The 22400-nt window shown below is 49.7% G+C and overlaps 1 pseudogene; it reads left to right on the forward strand.

The window, feature by feature from the left end:
- Positions 1-11143: 11143 nt before the first annotated feature.
- On the forward strand, positions 11144-11601 carry LOC106843232 (small ribosomal subunit protein uS8 pseudogene; annotated as a pseudogene).
- The last annotated feature ends 10799 nt before the right edge of the window (positions 11602-22400 follow it).

Genomic DNA, 22400 nt, shown 5'->3' on the forward strand with positions numbered 1-22400 from the left:
CACACTGGTTGAAAGTGCTGGTGAACAATTAAATCTATATATAGAACTGACCCGGATCCACCCCTGACTGCAGGCTTTGATATCACTCTTTTGGGCATTTTGAAGTCCCAGGCCTCATTCATCACTTAGTTCTGCTAAATGTTAGAGCTGCTTATAAAGAACTAACGCGGTACTTCATTACAGTCTCGTCTGATTTCAAGGCAGCAACAATTACATAATGACCCGGCCCCAGAGCCTTACGGTGCAGCGGGTCAGATTCCAGCCTCAGCTCCTCCTCTAACTGGCTGTGGGTTGCTTCACCCCTGAGTCTTTGTTTCCTCATCTCTAATACAAAAGGACTAGGTTAGCAGAGAGGAGAGAAAACTGGCTCTCGAGGAGGGCAGAACTAGGTTTGAATCCCAGCTCCTACCACTTTATAGCTGGTCAAATTGTTTAACACTGAGCTCGCTTCCTCTTCACTACAATGGGCAAGTCCAGCCCCGGCAGGACGGAGAGGACTTCACGGGAAGAGCGATGCGCGAGACACCAGGCAGGGGCCCAGTCAATGCCACTTTGCCTCTGCTCTCTGAAGATCGCGTCCAACTTTGTGAACAACTGGATTTAAATCTCAACAGTCTCAGTGAGTGCAAGTCACGTGGTGTCTCTGAGCCTCAGTTTCCACATCTACGTAATGGTATTATTGCTACTAGGACCAAGTGGAACAACTCACAAAAGACTGTAGAAATCAGAACGTGGGGGTAAATTCTCCAGGTTACACCTGGCTGTAACTACCTTTTGCCACCGCACCCCCTCACTGGACCCTCCACCACACCCCCTCCCTGGACCCTCCACCATACCCCTTCCCTGGACCCTCCACCGCACCCCCTCACTGGACCCTCCACTACACCCCCTCACTGGACCCTCCACCACACCCTCTCATTGGACCCTCCAGTGGATGCGGATGGACTGCACCTTCTCAAACGGCTCACATTTATGTTTCCACTTCTCAGCCTGCCTTCTCAGCAAGGCATTCTAGAAACAGTGGGCCAGTCACCACCCATCCCAGGAGACTCCCAGAAACCAGCTGTCAGGTGAGTAAGGTTTTACGGATAACCCCTCACCTCAGGTGCCTCAGCAATGAGGGCGGTGGAAGCCATCACAAGTCCAAATGAACAGATGATCCTCCTGTTGGAGTCCCAGTGGCTGGATACTCCCGCTTCTGTGCAAGGCAACTCCCATGAATTCAGAGTCACCTGCTCACTGGCTTTCAGAGGGCTGGGGAAGGGCATCATTTCCCAGATTTCCTTCCTGGGTCTCTCAGAGACTCTGTTCCCTGCCACATGTGGCCATCTTCCGTGATGGGACACGCACACCTTGCATTCATACTCACTTCTCCCTGCTTCTCTCTTCCCGGCCATGTAAATCTCTCCATTTCCTCGAGTCTTTCCCATCCCATCAACTACCCCTTTAGGTCTTTCGGCTCAGCAGCCAGGAGCTTGACACTAGCACTTTGGGTACCTGTATACACATTCTCATAAATGGCTAATTTTAGGATAACAGAATCAAGTGTATCCTTCCCCTTGCTACACACCAGACAGATGACCAGGAAGGCATTTAATTAGATTGAGTAGACTTTAAAAATGGTTTTTCACTGCTGGGATCTATATGGAGTATTAGATGTTCCCTAAAGAATAACATTTTATAATTGTAAAAACTCTTGGTGAAAGTACCCTATGAACTTTCTTAGAAGCCCCCCCCAAAAAAGGATGTGCAAGATGAAAATGTTTTCTAGATATTTATGAAAGCCTGTATTAATTATTCCATCTAGTCTTCATGGAAATTGGTTCTTGTCTCTAATAAAGAATTGCTCACACTCTCGGCCCAGGGCTGACGACTTTGGCTCTACTGATGGATGATCAGAGAGAAGGTCTGTGTACGGATGCAGTGATACTGTGACAGGGTGGACGCCCCCCACTGGAGGCTTCGCTTCTCGGCGGGAGGAGGGGCGAAGGAGCTGCCTGGCACAGGCTGGGCTGAGCAGGCTCAGGGCGCCCCCGGGAGAGGCAGCCCTGGAGTAGACAGCAGCTTCAGGAGCCCGTGGGCACTACAGTTCAGAGGCTTTCACAAACTGGAGCAGGTCCTGGGATGGGGAAAAGGATGGTAAAGGCTCTGGATCCTGCTCCAGAGGTGGGAAGTGGACCTGTCTATGCAAAGAAAAGGAGTGTTGGGCACACAGCAGTCACCCAGAAATGGGGCCTTGTTTGGGGTTACTCTTTAAGCTTGAATGGTGACCAGTGGGTGGTCATCCATACTGAAGCAAGTTTGGGGTAAAGAGTCTCCTAAAGAGGAAGCAAGTTTGGTAGACTGGCTCGTGTTTCAGGATTGGTCCTGCCTCAGGGGGCGCGCTCCGGGGTCGATTCAGCTCTCCGCATGCCTGCGCCGGGGTGAGGACCTTTACACCTCCGCCTGCCAGGCCGCCTTCTCGTGGGCTTGTGGGATTCCCGAGACAGTGTAAGGGGCTGTCAACATGCGGTAAGTGGGACAGGCTTCGTGTCAGGCCCCGGGAGGCACCCTCTCATTGGGCACTCCGCGGGCGCAACTGGTCTGGCTGCCCTCGCAGGACATCCTGCGCGACCCTTGCAGGCAGGTCGGCTGGCTTGGCCCCTGGGAGTGGCAGGCAGTGAAGGCTGTGATTGGGTGAAAGGCGGGCAATGACTCAGCCCCTGGCCCGGCCCCTTGACCCTTTGCTCACCTCACGGGCTTCCTGGCTGCTGGGGATGAGCGGGACTCAGGCAGTGGAGGGGGCGGCTCTGCCCCCCCTGGGGCGTCTCCGTGGAAACACCTCGCCCCTCACGGACTTTAGTCCACTCTCTCCCCTAGACTTCGCCAGCCTCTGTGTTCCTCACTGTTCCCTCTGTGTCCCCGGTTTCTGGGAGAAACTCCACTCTCCCAAACCCCACCCCTCACCTTTGTGTCCTTGCCCAGGGCAAGGATTGGAAACCAAAGCCAGAAAAAGATTCACAGGCTGGTTTTCTCTTATGCTGCATCTCATTCCACCCCTGGGGCAATGAGCCCAGGAAGCTAGCTGACGGAGACGCTGGGGAAGATAGTTGGTTGCTATTTCAAAAATATTATCCCTGCACACTTAAATTAAGTACTGCTGTGTGGAAGTGCCAGGCACTTCACAAACACTGCCTCCTTCTATTTATTCATTCAGTCAATTACTCTTTAAGGAGTATTTATTTTTTCTGTCAGACATTGTTCTAAATGCAACAAATGAAACAGAAAAACAATGCAGCGTTTATTGTGAATGCTAAACTGTAGGAGTGAATGTTAGTGTCTATATTTTTACAGATGAGGAATTTGGGACCCAGAGAGATGAGGCCACGCAGGATTCACCCCAGGGTCCATTCCAGAGACTGAGCTCTTTGCCCCACAGCGTGCTGCTTCCCAGGCATTCGGGGAAGACCACAGCGGAGCCAGTGGCTGGGGAACTGGCGACAGGGCAGCGTCCGAGTGGGTGCAGAGGAATGTCAGGGTCGCCTCTGATGAGCTCCCAGACTTGCAGTGGGTGGGAAGTGAATTAGACAACATCTCAGGCCGTCTGCACTCTGAGAGCCTATGGCTTCTACTGACTGACCTCAGGGAGCAGGAGTGGGAGAGTCAGCTTGATTGGAAGGAGGAGGGGAGAAAAACTGGGACTGTCTACAGGGCACCCTCCAAGAGAGGGTGGAGGAGCATGGCGCCGGCGTTACCCGCTCCCGAGGCTCCCAGGTCACTCACTCCATCATGACATGCCTGTATGGGTGAGGCCCCACCCAGGAGGTGGAGCTGGAGGGAAAACAGTGCCTGCATTGGAGTTTCTCCCCCTCCTGCTCAGAGGTCGCACCTTGGCTGCGCACTGGGGCATCTGGGAGCTTTGGAGAATAGGATGCCTGGACCTAATCGCTCCTATCATCAGAATGATTCCCATATGATTGCCCTGGGGACCAGGGACAGAGGTCAGTATGTAAGGAAATGCTGGGTGCCACTGCAAAGGAGGCGCGTGGTGAGAAGCACAGAGGGGCACAATGAACTCAGCCTGGCAGAGTCGGGAAACGCCTGGCTGAGGAGGTGGCACCGGAGCTGTTGCCTGAGGCGTGGGTAGGCACCAGCCAGGCGGGGCAGCAAGGAGGGCCTGCAGACAGGAGGGACGTGTGCAATTCTTTGAGAAGGAGAGCCCAGTCTGCGGATCGGCCTGCCTGACTGCAGCAGGCACCCCTCACTTTGCATCCTGAGCTCTCTGCCCCTCCGACGCCACCCTGGGACCCCACCGCTCCTGCACCTTCCTCCTCTGGCTCTCATCTTCCTCACCCGTCCATCTCCTCAGTGGCCCCCTGGCACCCTTTTCACCCTTCACCCTGGCTCTGAGGACATTTGCTCGCCTCCACAGCTCCCTGATCCTTAGCGGCCACCGTCCCGGGCGCTCGGGCCTGGGATCTGCTCTTGAACTACCACATCAGCTGAGCCAGTCAGCCCACAGGCCGCTGTTTTCCAGTCGGCCCCACCCGGTCCTGGGGTCCCAAGAAGGAGCCTCGGGGCCCATGAAAGCGGGAGACACTAAGAGGGCTGTCTTTGGGTCCCATGTCCCCTCCCCGTTTAATCACTTATCAGTTTCATATGTGGTTGTAGGATCCCACGTGAGGCTTGATTTGAGAATAAAAAGGACCCCTCTGCTAAAGGAAATAATAACAGCTTGAGAGGTGATGCAGCACAGAGATTGAGAACACGGACAGCGATTTGAATTCTGGGTCCACCACTTGTTGTCTGAACGACCTCTCTGTGCCTCAGTTTATTCGTCTCTAAAATGAGGATAATGGCAGTACTCTCCTCCCAGGTTGTTGGGAGGGCTGGGTGAGTTACTGCATGCCAACTGCTTCGAAGGGGGCCTGGCACCCAGCAAGCTGCTTATGACTCTCACCCTTGCCACAGGCAAGAGGCCCCTGTGGGGTTCTGAGCAGGGTGACACCATGATTACATCGTGTTTAAAAAGTCTCTCTCTGGCAGTGTAAAATGGATTGGGGTAAGGGTCTTTAGAAAACTCAGAGAGATTATATATAGAATTATATATATTATGGCAATGTAAATGGGAAAGCAGAAAGGCCTTCGGGCCATGGTGCTGAGACGAAGCAGGACCAAGAGACCAGCTGGCTGTCGGGGAGGCTCAGAGAAGAGTTGGGGGGATACTCGTCCCCTCTCGGGTGAGCAAGCTGTGGATGTTTGGGAAGAGAAGAGGGCTTGTGGGAGGGTAGTGACCATGAGGCGCTGCAACTGCTTGGTGCAGGTGGCCACTTGGGGCGCTGGGCGCCCAGATCAGCGGCAGGAGAGGGGGCTGCACACATAGCTTTAGGAATTGTCAGGGTGTAGTAATTGAAGATTTGAGAGTGAATGCGGTCAGCAGGGGCAGGCTGGGGAATGAGAAGAGATGAGCAAGGACTGCACCCAGCGGGTTGTCGGGAAGGGGTGGGGAAGAGCTGCCGGTGAGTCCGCGCCGCGAGAGCACTGCTGGAGCCCTGGCTTGTCCCTGCACCTGTCTGAGCGCCTGAGGCTGCTGGGCAGGGCCAGCCTAACTGAGCCACGCAGGTCTGGGGACAAACACTGGTGCCGCTGGTAGGCTCTCCCTAGGGCATCTCCTCAGGTGGTCTGAGAAGCCACGAGCCTGGCCAGAGCTCACAGAAGTGGGGCCTGGCCTCCCGGAGCGCAGCAGCTGGTGTGAAGAGAGTCCCTCACCGTGAGACATCTGCAGCATGCTCCCCGAACACAGCCAGAAGGAAATCTGCAGGGAACTTGGGAGGATGTTAAATTAAGTAGGTGGCAGACACTATTTGATGACACTCCATCTCAGTGACAGCTTAGCACACAGCAGAGGTGGGATGAGCAGATGGCCAGGAGAAGTCTGGGCAGGGGGCAGGGTCTGTATGTCAGAGTGAGCAGGGGGCTGAGGAGTGCACCCGGATCAACCCCTGTGGCTCTAGACTGCCTCTCCTGTGGCCCCCACGGCTCCAGGCCTGGTGCTGGGGACTCAGTGGGTGTGCAGCAAATGCTCACGGAACTGGACTGAATGGACGCTGCAGGCAAAATTCAAATGCCTCTGGCTTCAGTTACGCGAGACCTGTCACGTGGAAGGGGCTTGTTTGCTTGAGGTTTTTGAACGAACATTGGTGAATGTTCTGAATTATTCCCCTAGTTAGTGCCACACTTTGGACTTGCTTTTTGGCTTAACAAGAGTTCACTGAAGGAAATTCTCTGGAAGTGCAGCGACAGGGCCCGTTAACAGCACTGTCAAGGCCCATTTTCCTGAGGAGAGTGAGGAAGAAATGCCAGCCCAGTGTCACATTTCTCAAGCTCTAGTGTTTGGGGAGGAGTGACTGGTGGCAGCTTCTGGGTTCCCGGCAGCAGGATTTGGGCCCAACTGCACGCAAGAGCCCTATTCTGTCAATAGTGTCCCTCAGCAGCGCCTGCCCAGACTTTACAGAGAAACAGCCCACAGTTGACTGTCCACGCAGGTGCTCGGCATAAAACAAAACGCTGCTCCATCCTCCTCCTGCTTCCAGAAGGGAAAGCAACTGGGAGTGGGTTTCTCAATGCTTCAACACCACGGTTAATGGTTCATCCATAGAGGAAAATTTCGTTTCAGAAAATTTAACATTGCATGTTGCAGGCAGGGAATAATGTGAATACACAGGTTCATTCACTCATTCCTCTATTGATTTGTTTATTCATCAGTCCATTCAATGAACACCTGTATGCTAAGAGAGATGAACAAGGTGAAATGTCTAGAAGAACTGGGAAGCGGCAGGGTGAAATATATGTGTACACACCTCTGTAGTGTAACGTGGGAGGTGCAGGGTGGAGGTACATACCCATGTAGACAGAACGCAAGTCGTGAGGACAGGATCTTCGTGTCTGTCTTGTTCACTAAAGCCCAGAGCTACTGGGGCTCGATGCATTTTGCAGAAGTTCTTCTGTTAGATCTTTCTATTGCGAAGATGCTCATCTGTTTGATTTGAAGCTTCTATTATTCTGGAATAATATAAATATATACTTACCCAGTAACCCAGATGAAATAACTTTTGGGCTTTTGATGGCTAAGGGAGTGAGAGGTCAGGAGGAGCAGTAAGGGAAAGATATTGCTGTACTGAAAATTTCAGAATGGGTAGAAACTTTTTACTACTCAGACCTAGAAAGAAAAACAAGAGTTATATTTAAGAATATTCAGTAGTAGTTAAAACATAATCAAGAAAGTACCAGACTCCAGGTATTTGTATTCTTTTTAATGACTCCCTGGTGTAGCTATACCTACATAATATAATTAAGTAATGTTTAGCTAATAACTTGATGATGTTACTTTTTAAAAGAAATGCCCTTCACTGTGTTAGCAAAAGCCCCATTCTGCCAAACTAGAATCATCTTGACAATACCTATGATTTTTGAGTACCAGTTGGGCATCAAAAACTACTCTAACACATTCATTTCATTTTTCCAACAACTCTACGAAGTCTATGCCTTTATTATCCCCATTTTATAGTTGAGGAAACTGACCTCAGAAGCTAAAGGACGTGCCCTGAGTCACATAGATCATAAACGGGGGATCCAAGCATTTGAACTCGATTTAATGCCTCAGCCAAACTCATCGCTAACTCTCTCTACTGTTGTCTGCAGAGGACGTGTGGAATCCTTAGCCTGTGGAGGAATACCTGACATGGGTCAGGGTGGCATCTTCAAGATTGGAAGGGTGGGCCTTGGAAGACATTGCCCACCTTACTTTTTGGTTAGACTTTTTTGTTTGTTTGTTTGGGTTTGATTTTTGAGACCTACTTTGTACTCACTGAGTACAATCCTGGTGGGACTATTAATCAAGGTGCCCTCTGCTCCCCCAACCAAAGGATGACATTTGAGCTGAGCTGGTCATTTACTTCCTTTCTGTGCAACTCCCAATGGTGAGCAGAATGAGTAACACAAAGATGGAATATGGTTGTACCTGGCCCGCAGGGCCTGAGGGACTGTCCAGTGGTTTCAAGCATTCAAGCATTCAAGGTCCTCAGAGCGCCAGCGTTCCTGTGGGTCAGCTCTCAGTCACTCAACTCTGTGAGCTAACACAGCTTACATTTAGAGTTGGTTAACAGAGCTGGTCACTGTTGCTGGTGATCCAAGAATGCCAACTTATTTCTTCTTAGGCAGAAGAGGGATCAAACTCTTCCATATGGTTCTAGCGGGACCAGCTAGGACCAATGGACTGTGCATTGCTGGGAGGCTGATCTTTATTCAGAATTGGGCGCAGGGCTAACAATGGAAGAAGTAGCCTTGGGAAGAAAACTCCTGCTCCTGGAGATGTTCCAGCAGAAACTGGTGTAGCAGAGGGATTTCTCTTTTGGGTGGGAGCTTGGACTAAATATCCTCAACACTTTTTCCAGAAATGACAGTCTACCATTCCATATGGATTTTCTTGATCCTCAGGACAGCTAAGGATGATCTATGTCCAAGCTTACCCTTACCTCCTCACGTGTTAACAGGAGCACCTTTCATCCACCAACATGTAGTAGTGATGATATATGACATTGATTGGGGGCTTGCTTGTGCCATGCACTATGTTAAATCTTGAACAGCTTCTAAATAATTTAAGCTTCATAACCACCTATGAGATCCATAGTATTATTATTCCCGTTAGTTAGATGGGGAAACTAAGGCACAGAGAAGTTAAATAAATGCCTGAGGTTTCAGAACTAGTAAGTAACAAAGCAAGGATTAGAATCCAGGCAGTGTCATGCCCTTAACCTCAAAGCTGGGGAGCAGATGTGGTGGTAAACCTGTGCTTATTTCCAGGCATAACCTAGCAAAGGTAATATCCAAGCCCACTTTGTCCACCAGGGCCTCAGAATCCTTACTTTTTTGGGATGGGTGTCACACGTCATAAGCTCTGGATGGAAACTTCAGCAGCAGTATAAGCTGATAGTCCTTACTTGGCGCTGGGGGTGGGGTGAGGTTGGGGCAACCGTGGGCTGCAGCTGACTGTGCACGTCTCTTCGCAAGTCTGTGTCCACTGACCTCATGTTGGTAGCTTGAAATGGACCATGGGGAGAAAATTTGCACCAAGAAAATTGGCAAATGCTATAAATAGTTATGCAATTGAGAAAGGTTTTTCTCAACTTGTGGTAGACCCAGCCACAATATAGACAAAACAGATACAATAACAGTGTCATGTCTTGATCTGACCTTGGGCTGTCCGGGGTAAAAGGCTACCTCCTGCAAACTGCCCCTTGAGGCGTTCCCCGCCTCCTCTCCTCTGGAGAGTCACTCCTCCTGGCAGACGGCTGGTGGCTCACCGCCCAGTTAAGGCACACACGCAGAGCCCTGCATCCAGCTTATCTCAGCAAACCCTGGAGGAGGCTCTCTCTAGAGAGGGATCTTATTATAGCCACAAAGAGCCACATGGTGCAATGGGGCTTGTCACCCGGCCATGACTCAGGAGCTTTGGGTTCAATTCTGGAACTCCTGATAATATGTTTGGTGACCTTAGGCAAGCCAACAAACTAGTGTGGGTCAATTTCCTCCTCAGCAGAGCAGAAACATCAACACTCACTAAATATTCCGGATAGCTTATCAGACATGTTCCATAAAGCAGTCTGCTTGTGTAAAAGTCAACCATCAGAGTCCAATTGGGAGGGCCCACCAGATGGGGTCTGGAGGTTGCTTGGTCGTCTATATCCTGAATGGGGAGGGGTGGGGTGGAATGTACAGGAAGGGATAGGGACAAGGAGGGACCTATAAGGAAGAGGGTGCTTTAAGAGACTGATGACATGGACGCCTAGAATGTGAGCTACGGAGCCGACTCTGACTCCTCAGTCCCATTATGATGAGTTGGCTTCCCTGGACTCGCTGACCAAAGCACGTTACCTGCTTGCTCCAGATAACAAACCACAGATGCACCCAAGGATTACACTGGGCCTTGAACGGCCTGTTTGCACTTACAGCCATCTCCCCTTTCCCCTTCTCTGCTCTGTGCAGAGAACTGTGTTCCCCACCAGCTGGGCAGGTGCAGCCAATGAGAACAACAAACAAGCGATTAGAGGGTGGGGGGAGGGGAGCCACAGCACTTTTCCCTCTCTCTCTGCTTCCTGTGGCTGCATCCTTTTCAGGCTCCAGTCCCCACTGAACCCAGACTCTGAGAACTCCACCCCCTCCCATTGGCCCCCCAGCTCTAGGGGTGGTAGGAGCTTCCTCTGTGGCTAACTTGTCCCCAGATTGCTTCCCGGAATTTCTGTCGCCACGTAACCCATTCCCAAATCAAAGGCCAACCTTGTGAAAGATCTAGAGCAGTTCCTGTTTCCTGGCAGACCTGAGAGAAGAAGGACTAGTGGTAAAAGGAGTGTGGCTGATGAGTCTGTGCAAACTCATTGCTACTGTGGGAAGCAATTCCTTTCAGCTCTAGCCCAGTGCCCTGCACATGGTAGGAGCCCAGTAAATGCTTGTCGTATGAACCAGGAGCAAATGGCCTATGTTAAGATTTCTAACTCTCAGCAGGCTCAATAAATTCATGGCTCTGGGCTCTCCACAACTGGACTGTCTCGGCTTAATTTCTTCTTCACATGATGGAACAAAGAAAAAAAGCAGGAGATTCAAGTCTTCAGGTGAGAACTTCTCTTACATTTCAGCTTTGAGCGCATGCCAGATTTATCTTGCTTTTGCAGTAGAACTTGGGTCATAGAGGCAACACATAGGCACCCCAGGGTGCAGCCAGGAAAAGGTTCAGACAAGTGAGGGGTCCTGAGTGCTGAGGAGCCTGAAGGAAAAGGCCAAACTACTTCCCCTGGGGCACCTCTGTAAAGCTCTTCTTCTCTTCTTGATGCTGCCCCATCCTGGCAGACTGAGAAGCTGTGCATATGGCCTACCTCCGTTGGTTCCCTTCCCCTCTGGCTTGGTATGTGGTCAATGAGGAGATCTGGCAGGAGATTGGGGTAAGGGGGGCAGAGTGAGGTTGGTGCAGTGGTGGGCTGGAGCCTACTAGTACCAGCTCACTAGAGCCAATTGTGCACACCTCTTGCCAATTCTGCATGCAGTGACCTCAGGTTGGTAGCCTGAAATAGGTCATGGGTAGAGTACTGACATCAAGAAAATAGGCGCCTCTTTCCGCCATCTTTCCGTGCTGCCACAATGGTGCGCATGAATGTCCTGGCTGATGCTCTCAAGAGCGTCAACAATGCCGAGAAGAGGGGCAAACGCCAGGTGCTCATTAGGCCGTGCTCCAAAGTCATTGTCCGGTTTCTGACTGTGATGATGAAGCATGGTTACATTGGCGAATTTGAAATCATCGATGACCACAGAGCTGGGAAGATTGTTGTGAACCTCACGGGCAGGTTAAACAAGTGTGGAGTGATCAGCCCCAGATTTGACGTGCAACTGAAAGATCTAGAAAAATGGGAAAATAACTTGTTCCCGTCCCGTCAGTTTGGTTTTATTGTACTGACAACCTCAGCTGCCATCATGGACCATGAAGAAGCAAGACGAAAACACACAGGAGGGAAAATCCTGGGATTCTTTTTCTAGGGATGTAATGCGCATGTGCAAATAAAATGCCTCAGCGGACTATGAAAAAAAAAGAAAATAGGCAAATGCTACACATTGAAAGAATTTACAGAAAGTCAGCTTTTAAACAGTGACCAGCATGGCACAGGGTTGGGATATTTATTCTGCTGGCTTCTGTCTTGTGGAGTAGCTTCAGGCTGACCTTGACTGGGAGTCATTATTCTTCTCCGGGTAGCCGTCTCTGCACACTTCTCTCCTTCTGGGGACTGCACTATCTCGTGGTTACCCCACTTGCCCCAGCTTTGTAACTAGCACCTTACTGAGCAGTCCTCAGATTGTCTTCATTTGAGTGGGCCATTTTTTTCCTGTGGAGACCATGGTCGATACAGTGGGGTAATAGATGAGTCATAACCACCGGCCAGGTCATACTGGGTGTGAGGTATGATGGCTAATCATGCCTCCAAGTGTGATAGTTCTAGAACTTGAGCCTACTGCCTCAAGAGAGCTAGAAGACAGCAGTAACCTGGAATGACATCCAAATTCTCTGTTTCAAAAACAACCCTTCCTCAATATCTTTGCTCACTAATGCCTCCCTTCCCTGACATCTCCCCTAATCCCAGAATGTAAAAAAAAGTCCTTTTCAAAAAATGACTTTGGAAACCCTCGCCTTCCACTGCAGATCCTGAGGAAGAACCTCCACAATGTGGAGTCAGTGGGCTCTTGTTTGGGCAGCTGGTTCGGAGTGAAAGCCCACACCAGTGGCTCTCAGCTCTCACTGCATGTGACAGTCACCTGGGAGCGACGGACAATCTGATACTTGGCCCCCAGATCAATTAAATCAGATTTTGATAGACAGGAGCTGTGTGAACTTGAGAAATAACCTCTCAAGCCACTTTCCTCATCAGGAAGATGGGAAAGCCATACCTGTCTCCTGGGATTGCTGGCAGGATTACATGAGAAGTAAACAGTACCTGGCATCAGCCTCCTAGGTCACCACTCTCTGCCTCCTTCCCTTAGCACTCCCTGTGCTGTCCTAGGACAGAGAGTACAGAGCAGGTCACTGGGAAGTCTAGACAAGGGGCTCCTAAAGAACGGTCTCAGGATTCTAGCATCACCTGGGGACTTGCTAGAAACCCGAATCCTCCAGCCTCTTCCCAGATCCATTGATTCAGAAACTCTAGGGGTGGAGTCCAGCAGTTGGTGTTTTAACAAATCTTCCAGATGATTCTGATTCATGCTAAATCTGAGGTCCAGGAGTCTAGATGCCCCTCTCTTTATCTGCTGGTGACCTCTGGAATGGTCAGCTGTACTCTTCTCCCCTCTTTGGCCCAGCTTTGTCCCTTTGGCTGTCTGGACTCTCCCACTCCACAGACACCCCAGGCCTTATATTCTTACCATGAAGTTTAAGACCACCCCTGCTACCAGCACCTCTCACCAGATCCACAAGGGTTGTTTGGCTTGTCTTTGAGCATGGATTGGATCCCAGTGTTCACTGCCCATGAAACCAGGGATGGAGGCAAGCACAGAGATGGAGTCTCCTCTTCCAACAGATCCAGTGCCATCACTTTTGGGAAGAAATACTTCCCTGTTTTGCTTTTGAAGTGGCTACTGTGTACAAATAATGGCTCTGTTGATTCTCTTTCCTCATCAGATGAGGACTCCTAGGTTAAAGATATCTGCCCTGGGAGATAGAGGCATGAACAGAGCCTTTCCTCCTTTTAGCCCGTTGGTATATGTGTGTGTGGTTGCCTTTGGGGTCAGTGTGGGTGGGTGGTAGGATCTGAGGAGGGAGAAGGGCAAGACTATCTCTTTGTAATAAGCATATCCTCCCACCTCCCAGTTCTGCTAAAAGGTCTGGTTTAGAATCTTTGGACCAAGAAGGGTTACAGCAGGAATGTGTTGCTATGGAGATTTCCCAGCCCGGGATGCTGGACTCCATCCGTGTGCTCATTTCTCAAGCCCCGGAGGGAAGGGCCTCTCCCCCGTTACCCAGTGCCCTCACAGACAGTTCCCAACTGGAGGGAGGCTCCCCTTCCCTTGGCTGCCAGACTGGGTGTGTGGTGGAGATGCCATGAACCCTGACAGGAGAATTACCCTCCTGTTTGCTTAGATGCAGGCATCGGGCAAGTGTAAATTTTGGCTTTGGAGAGAAACTGATTAGAATTCTGACAGGAATCCAGTGTCTTTGCCTGGCAGGCTCTTGACCTTACAAAATGCCTCTTGCTTTCCCCTAAACTATATTCACTGTCTATCTCTGTGAATTTTATTGATGATCCCACACATACATGAAAAGGACTCCAGGATTTGGAGGACAATCCCTCATGCAGTGGATGCAAATTATCTCAGACTCTTGCTTACTAAACATGAAATCAACCCCTCGGCCACTCTTCATTTCAAGGCATCTTCCACGGGCAAACTTGGCAGCTGTGACTACAGGTTGTCCAAATGAATGAAGTGCTCCACAAAATGAGTGGCTGAGAGTATTGAAGTTTCCCTCTGCTGGGCAGCCTGGTCCATCTCAGCTGTCACCAACAGTTCAGCCACGAGCTATCTCTGATTGGTACATTTTAAACTACAATGTGATAGATGGTGATGGTGTCCGAGTGGAATTTGCAGATGGCCCTAAAGCAGGAGAATAGACGATGGAGGCTTATGACCTGACAAAAAGTGCTCTATCATTTTGGGGGTAGATAAAAATATTGCAGCAGCATTTGCACACTGTAGCACAAGCGGGAAATAGACAGGCCCGTTACAAACTGATCATCGGAGTCTCGCCATGCCAATTCACCCTTCAAATCTTTACCCATGAAGATTCTTCACATGGAGTCATTTTCTCTAAATGTTTTCACATCTTAAATATATAATATAAATCTTCACATGGATCTCTATGTCATTCATCATGCCGTTAGGAGGATGATGATGATTATGGGGTAAATTAAAGGCCATAATCATAAACCACGTCTAGATATGTACGAATCACTGTGGTGAAACTGCTTTATGGCTCTGTATAAAATCCTTATCAAAGTCTATTTAAATGTGTTTTAAAAAGTAATGTTCTGGTGCAAACCGAGATTTTTGTAACAGTAGTTAACGGAAAGCACTAGTGTCAGGAAAGAAACTGTTGCTATGGGGACCGTCAAAGGAAAATTTGGGTTCTGACCAGGCCTTCCTAGTTTGGTCAAAGGCAAGAGGCCAAGAAGGGTGATCTTCTCCACTGAATTAGAATAGAAAAGGTAGCGAAGAGAAGATGGTTGGGTGTGGGGGACAGCCAGTGCGACTCAGCTCTTTCTTTTACTGCATTTGCCAGAAACACTGGGGCAGGGAGCTAAGGAGGAGGTGCCGTCCCTTACCCTGGCAGTGTCTTCTTTGTGCTGAGAAAACAAGAGCGCAGGTTGAGTGGCAAGAGTCCTGATCGCCACTGGTCGAGGGTCAGACCAGGCCAGTCTAGTTTCTCCGGCTGAGAAGTTCAAATCGGTGGTTATCAAAGTGGTAGTGAGGCCTCCAGACACTTGAAGCCCCTGGTCTTGCACATGAACTTGGGTTTCACATTGAGATAAGCTATAAAAATATATTCTCATTAAGCTTTATGATTAGGAATAAGAGAAAAACAAGAATTAGAACAGTGAAAGTTTCATGAGGAAGGTTCTAATTATATTTGCCTGTGTGCTTTATTTAGTTCTTACTTTATATATGAATATTTTATAATACAGTGTTCTTTAGAAAAACTTGACCTTAGACAGAGAGAAAAGAATGTTATAGATGTTCTTGGCGCCCTCGTGTTGATCCCCTTTCTTGGCTCCGTGCCATCACTGCCCACCACACCCGTCTTCCTATCCCTCCTCTGGGTGCTGGGAGTTTGGCTTCTGATTGCTCTTGGCTCCTAGGTGGCCCCTCACTGGGCAAGTTACACCCCAACCTGCAGCCTACACCAGTGACTGACTGTCAGGGGAGGGTATAAAAAGCCAATCCCCTTGGCTAAGTGGGGGACAAGGCTGGGGTGAGGTTTATGCTCCAGAGCTCCCCACTGCAGTGGGAGTCATGGCCCTCCCTGCTCATCTCCCCCCTCCCGATGCTGCTTCCCTCACTCACTTATAGTTCTTCCTAGAGAGCACACCACAAAAAAAAGCGTGCACTGAATCCCTGTCTCAGGCTCTGCTTCCGGGGCCCCTGACCCAAGACAATAACTGCAGAGCAAATGCAGTCCCTGTGCTGGCCGGGCTCAAGGGAAGGCACGCTGCCCGGCTGCGCACCCTGTCACAGAAAACGCGTGACCTTGGAGCCCTAACTTTGCCAGTGGAGTCTGATATAAAAGGACAGCACTGTGTTGCTTACATTTTGAAAACCTGAAATATTAGATTACCAATGGAAAATGAGGAAAGGAGTAAAATTTGTCAAAGCGTGATCAAATTTTAAAGTTTACGAATGTTAAGTAAACCGTTTTTACGTGGCACAGCAACAGACAATTGGAATGATTTGCAGTTAAGACTGGATCATGTTTGGGGGGATATATTCACCTACTTCTGTTTTGTGAACACTGATATAAACACAATTTAGAATTCGTTTTGGTTTTATGAAATGATTGAGACCCAATACAGGTCCTAATATTAGTGTGTTAAGGACAAACCATTGTATTTATCACGTGGAAGCTGAAATCTAAGTGTTGTGACCACCGGAGAAGTTGAGAGACAATACCAACGATTTGCATAGCTGCCCAGCTGCCAATGGAGAGCTCGTTACCCAGTGAGTCAGGCTGGGCACTCCATATGACTTGTTGATCAAACCGGCCCCAGGGTCAGATCACCAAACCCCACAGGCGGCACGTCATATTCCACGGACCCCGGAACAGGCACAGCACAGCTGGTGAACGTCCCAGCCCAGCATTTGCTGCTTTGTGACCTGGGTCAATTACAGAATCACTAAACGTCAGGTTTCTCACCTGAGAAACAGGCACAGCACTGCCTGTGTCACTGGGTTATCCAGGGTTTAATACAGTCACATCTACAAAGCGCCCAGCACTGTGCTCGGAGGAGTGTAAGAGGGCAATGCATGCTGACGTTCATCTGAAAGAAGGCTGCACTCCTGATTTTTGAAATTCTAAGAGGATATTTTTATAGTAGATTTTAAAAGTAAAAGCTTAACACAGATCACAGCTGAATATGACCTCTGCATTATTTCAAACTTTCCTGATCTTGATCTGTGTACATTAGTATATGTTTGAACACAGATGGACTAGCACACACACGGTACCTTACCTCCTGCTTTTTTCCCCATTTGGCACTATTTTGCATATCCATGTCTATGTCTTGGCATAGTCTATAAATGTCATTTTTATATTTCATCCCTGAAGGCGACACATATAAAACATCACCAGCTGGGGGAGGTACTGACCCATTATGTTAATATTTGCCTCCAGAAAGCCCCAGGACTCCCCAAACCATTGGGCTCAACCTTCAGCAAGTCCCTCAATACCTACTAGCAGCCTCTGTCTACCTATCGGTCGGCCTGGGTTGGTCCTTCACATGTCTGCCCTCCGGGTCTCCTTGAGGGGCCCTGTGTTCTCCTCTGTCTACACCCCTCTTGCTAAGACTACTTCGTTCTTGACGTCTCCTTTTAGGATAGGGTTTCCCAACCTCTGCGTTATTGACATTTGGATCAGATAGTTCTTTCCTGGGAGTGGGGACTGTTTTCTGCATCGTAGGATGTTTAGCAGCATCCATGGTCTCTACCCCCTCGATGCCAGTAGCACCTCCCTTGAAGTTAGGACAATCAAAAAGGTCTCTAGACACCGACAAATGTCTCCTGGGGGCACAACTGGCCTGGGTGAGAACCCCGTTTTAGGATCTTGCATCATAAAGGATTCTGGCTTTGCCTGTTTGCTCATCTGTAGGCCCAGAGGTCCCTGGCTTTGCCCCTGCATCATTCTAAGACCCGCAACATCCTTTCCCCTGGAAGTTTACTCATCATCACAGAAATGAAATTCTCTAACTGATGTCTGAAATTAGGCATGACGTCTGGACGAAGCAGGATGATTTCTACTCAGTATAATTACAAGTAGGATAAGAAAGGCAATCGAGTATAACAGAAAGTCCTTTACTGTTCCAGTCTGGGTTATCCATCTGTCAAATGAAAGCAGTAACAGAGGAGCCAGCCTAAATTTGAGGGCTGTGTGATGATTGGTATGTTAATTGCTTGACTCATTCATTCGTTCAACATTTATTGAGACAGCAATTGTGTTTGGCACATGGATGGAGAGAAGTTTCAGACAAGGTGTCCAGCTTCAGGGGAGAGACAAACACCCTAAGACACAATGCTTTCATTGACAGATGAGTGGATAAAACATGGTCTGTGCATAAAATGGAATAGTATTCAGCCGTAAAAAGGAAAGAAATTCTGACGTGTGCGACAACATGGATGAACCTTGAGGACATTATGCTCACTGAAATAAGCTAGTCCAAAGAGGACCAATACTGGATGCTTCCACTTATATGAGGTTCCTAGAGTAGTCAAACTGATAGAGACAGAAAGGAGAATGGGGGTTGCTGGAAGCTGGGGGGAAGAAAGGGGGAGGTATTCCTTAATGGTATTACAGACTGAATTGTGTCCTCAAATTTGTGTCCCCAAATTCCTATGTTGAAGCCTTAAGCCCTGATGTGACTGTATTTGGAGAGATGACCTTTAGGGAGGAAATTGAGATTGAATGAGGTCATAAGGGTAGGGCCCTAATCTTATAGGATTGGTGTCCTTTTAAGAAGAGGAAGAGACACCAGAGCATGGGTGCTGTCTCTGCCCGCCTCTCTCTCCCTCTTGCTCTCTTCCCCTCTCTCTCCCCACACATGAGCAGATTTTGAAAAGGCCGTGTGAGGGCACGGTGAGGAGGCAGCTGTCTACAAGCCAGGAAGAGAGCCCGCACCAGACAGCAGCCCTGCCAGCACCTTGATGCTGGACTTCCAGCCTCCAGAACTGTGGGAAAATAAACATCTGTGACTTAAGCCCCCAGGCTGTGGTACCTGTCACGGCGGCCCTAGAAGGCTCATACAGGTGGATACAGTTTCAGTTTGGCATGATGAAAAACTTCTGAAAATGGACAGTGACGCTGCTTGTACAACAGTGTAAATTGCTCAACACCAGTGAATTGTACAGTTAAAAATGGTTAAGATGGCAAATTTTATGTGTCTTTTACCACAATAAAGAAACCGCACACACACAGTGGTACTTGCCATCAGAGGGGTATGCACAGGACATCCTGAGCTCTGAGAAGGGGGCTGGCACAGCTTGGGAGGGGCATGGCGGTGGCTGAGGTGGGAAGGAAAGAGAGAGGCAAAGTGGGGAAGGACTTGTGGACCAAAGGGCCAGCAAAAGCCAAGGTACGAAGGATGAGAGAAAGGGTGACGTGTGTGCTGTGCCCTACAAGCAATTTGATGTCACTGGAGCGTGAAAGGGTAGGGGAGATGGGGAGGCAGTAAAGGAGACTAGTGAGAGAGCTAGCAGTCATGAGCACGAAAGCCTTGAATGCCATGGTAAGAAGCCTGGACTTCATCCTGCAAGCTATGGGAGCCTTTGAAAGATTATAGATGGGGGAAAGAACGTGGTCAGATGTGTGGTTAAGAGAGATGATGTATGTGAAAGCCCTCTGTAGGGTGTAAACTCCTGCAGAAACGTAAAGTTTATTACTGTTGTTATTGTACAGCAAAGCTGTAGGCGACGTGTGGCATCTGGTGAAGCAACAGAACGTGGGGTTGCAGGAAGTATCATCTAGGTTTCCGTGGATCATAGAGGCGAGGGTGGTAAGCTCACGGTGCTCACTGAGAGACGGCTCAGGCGCAGGTGGAGGCAATGAAGAGAGGGCCATAAATCTGGGCAGCAGACAAGGAGAGCAAGGAGCTGTTCGGGGACAGCTGGAGCGAGCCATGATCCAGGCCCACGCACACTGGGTGTTCCGCAAGGCAGGTGGGGCTCACTGCCGGGGCTGTGGCCCTGCGGGAGGCTCCTGAGAATCCGCACAGGAGGGACTGAGACGCGGGGCTGCACCAGGGCAGCAGAAACACTTCAGGGCGGGGCGGAGGAGCGATGCAGGATGGGCTCCCGGGGCTCCCGAGGCCCTCTCATGAGAGGAGTCGGAACTTTCAGAGAAGTAAAGTGTCTCATTCTCCAGCATTTATTCAGAAGACGTGGGTCAGAAGTTCTTATACTCTCTCAGGCGGTGTAAACCTCCCCTGGGACGACAGGGCTGGGGAGTTAGGAGAAGCCTGACTCTGGGTGAGGGATTTGTGCCTTAAATCTTGTAGGTGATCCAGATTTTTGTGAACTGAGCCTTCTCTCCGCTCCCCCCCCCCCCCCCCCCCCCCCCCCCCCCGCCCCCGGCCTTGCATTAGACTCTCCAGGCTAAAGGCACTTCGTTCCTGATGGATTCTTCACTCTGGAGAGTGGTGTTCGGGCATTCTCTGCATCCCAAGCTTCTCTGTAGCCCTCAGGACACAGACACACGGACACACACACACACCTGCCATTTGAGGCTGACGGCTCTTAAAGGAAGCCTGGGGCAAATCCTTCCAGGCCATGAGCAATCATTTCCCAGCATTTCTGTTTTGAAGGTTCAGACTTTCCTATTTGGTCACACCTGGAGTGCGTTAAGCTCAGAAACAAAATAATAAGAATATCATGAAGGCGTTTCACATCTTTCCTCTAAAACTCCAATACTAAGGACTCAACAAATATTTATTTGGCACCTATCAGCATATCACCATGTGGAGAAACATTTTGTTTATTTTTACTCTGCCTGTCTCTAAAAAATATTTATGGTAACTTTACAAAGACACAGAAGTAGAAGACAAGGTTTCCTGTTAGGAACAGTCTCTTTGTCCTTTGACTCCCTAGTGCCTGGCACAGCATGTAGAACATACTAGACTCTCCATGAGAAACTCTTTCAAAGAACAAATGAGAAATATAGAATCAATTCAGCTAGGCAGTCAGAACATGAGCACAGTAAAATAATTATATAGATATAATGGATAGAGTAGGGGAGGGTGTGAGCAGAAGGAGGTGGGGCCAACATTGATGCGCCCCTGCTGTGCGCCCAGCACTCAGACATCATCTTTCTCCAGTGAACCTAAGACCATTGTTACAGAAGAAGAAACAGAAGGTCAAAGAGGTTTGTGTCTGGTACAAGATCACACAGCTAGTCACAGAAGGACAGCTAAGTCAGAAGGATGACTAGTCACAGGAGGATGACTCGGCAATTTAAGTTCAGATTTGTAGGTCGCAGAGTCCTTATTCTTTCTTCACTGCTTTGCTAAGTGCCATCAAAGGTTTGCAGATTGCAAAGAGACTCCCAGGGGGCTGGCTGTCTGGGAAGGCTCAGGGGTAACCGCAGGCCCTCCAGGACCCGTTCAACTGACCTCATCATATCAACAGAGTAATTAAGAGTGGCTTTTCAGGAACTGAGACTCCTTGCCCAGTTCAGGCCAGGTGAGACAGCAACCCATCAACTGGGCCTGTGCAAATGCTGGACAAGTGACCTTTTTGATGTCAAGGAGCTAAAAACTCCACCCTCAGATCATGGTAACACCGCCATTTTGTGAGCATGTGTCCTATGAAGAGGAACGAAGCTTGACTACGCCTGCGCAGATCGTCAATTGCCTCACTTCTCCTTACCTCCAACCATCTATCTCCACACTTCAGACCACCCTGCCCTTCATCCCATAAACTGTGCCCCAGCCCTGTGTCGAGAAGACAGATCTGAGGGCCTATGCCCCAGCCTCCTTGCACATGGATCTAGCAATAAAGCTGATTTCTTTTCCCAAAAGCCGATGCTGTAATAACTGGCTTTTTTGATGCGCATTGGGCAAGAGGACCCCAATTTTGTGCAGTGACACAGGGACTGAGGAAGTGGCGTGAAGGAGAGGAGGGGCAACAGTGCCAGCCGGCTGGAGGAGATGGCTCCCCAGGGGAGCAGTAGAGGATTGTCCTGAGAATAAACCAAATTGTTACAGCCTCAGGAGAGAGGCCTCATGTCCCAGACCAGGGCCGATCCCAATCCATGATGCTTAGGTGGTTGGGCTCCATAGGGTAGGCCCTTAAACGCCAGGCTAAGGGCTAAACTTTATTCTGTAGCAACAAGAGCCCATAAGATTCAGGCCTGGTCAACTGCAAAATCATTGTAAGGGGAGACCAGGAGGTTAAAGAATAAATAGAAAAGGCATGGAAAAGCTCAGGTTTCCTTTGCTGAGGATGAGATCAAAACACAGTATGCTCCTTCCCTGCCCACTTCCTGGCCTGTCCTGGGCAACGTGGGATGCATGAAGAAAGAGCACGCCCAGCTCTGGCCTCCGGAGGCTGCCTGGCGTGATTCCGTGACCCTTGTGTCAGCCCATTCTACCGTTTCCAGGCACAGCCTGCTTCTAGTGCCTCTTCTCACGCATCCAGGGTGACTCAGCGTTTGCAGAGTGACATGAAATACGATGGAAAATAACCCAGCTTCCTTCTCCCACAGGCCTATCCTGGGCTTTGGGCTCTGCCCCAGGATAACCAGTGCAGGTCGCTGGGGGCTGGCCTTGCCCGGGGCGCACCAATCCCTGCACCAATCTAAAGAGGCTGAGGAGGCCAGAATGGCAGCAAGCTCACCTGCCGCCCCGCTGGCCAGTCTGCAAAGTCCCTGGGGCTCCTCCTGGTGGCCTGCACCAGAGCTGGGGCCCCATCCCAATGAAGCCCTGGTGTGGACATCAATAAAAGGATTTGCTTTTCAGTGACAGCATTGCAGATAAGGTGTTGGTTTGGCCATCTGGTTTCAAAACTGACTTAGAGACGGTCTCAGGTGAGCCAGCGCTTAGCCGAAGCCCAGAGAGGCTGGGTGCCATTTTTGG

Source organism: Equus asinus, chromosome 8, assembly GCF_041296235.1.
Source record: "Equus asinus isolate D_3611 breed Donkey chromosome 8, EquAss-T2T_v2, whole genome shotgun sequence".
NCBI classification, from domain to species: domain Eukaryota; kingdom Metazoa; phylum Chordata; class Mammalia; order Perissodactyla; family Equidae; genus Equus; species Equus asinus.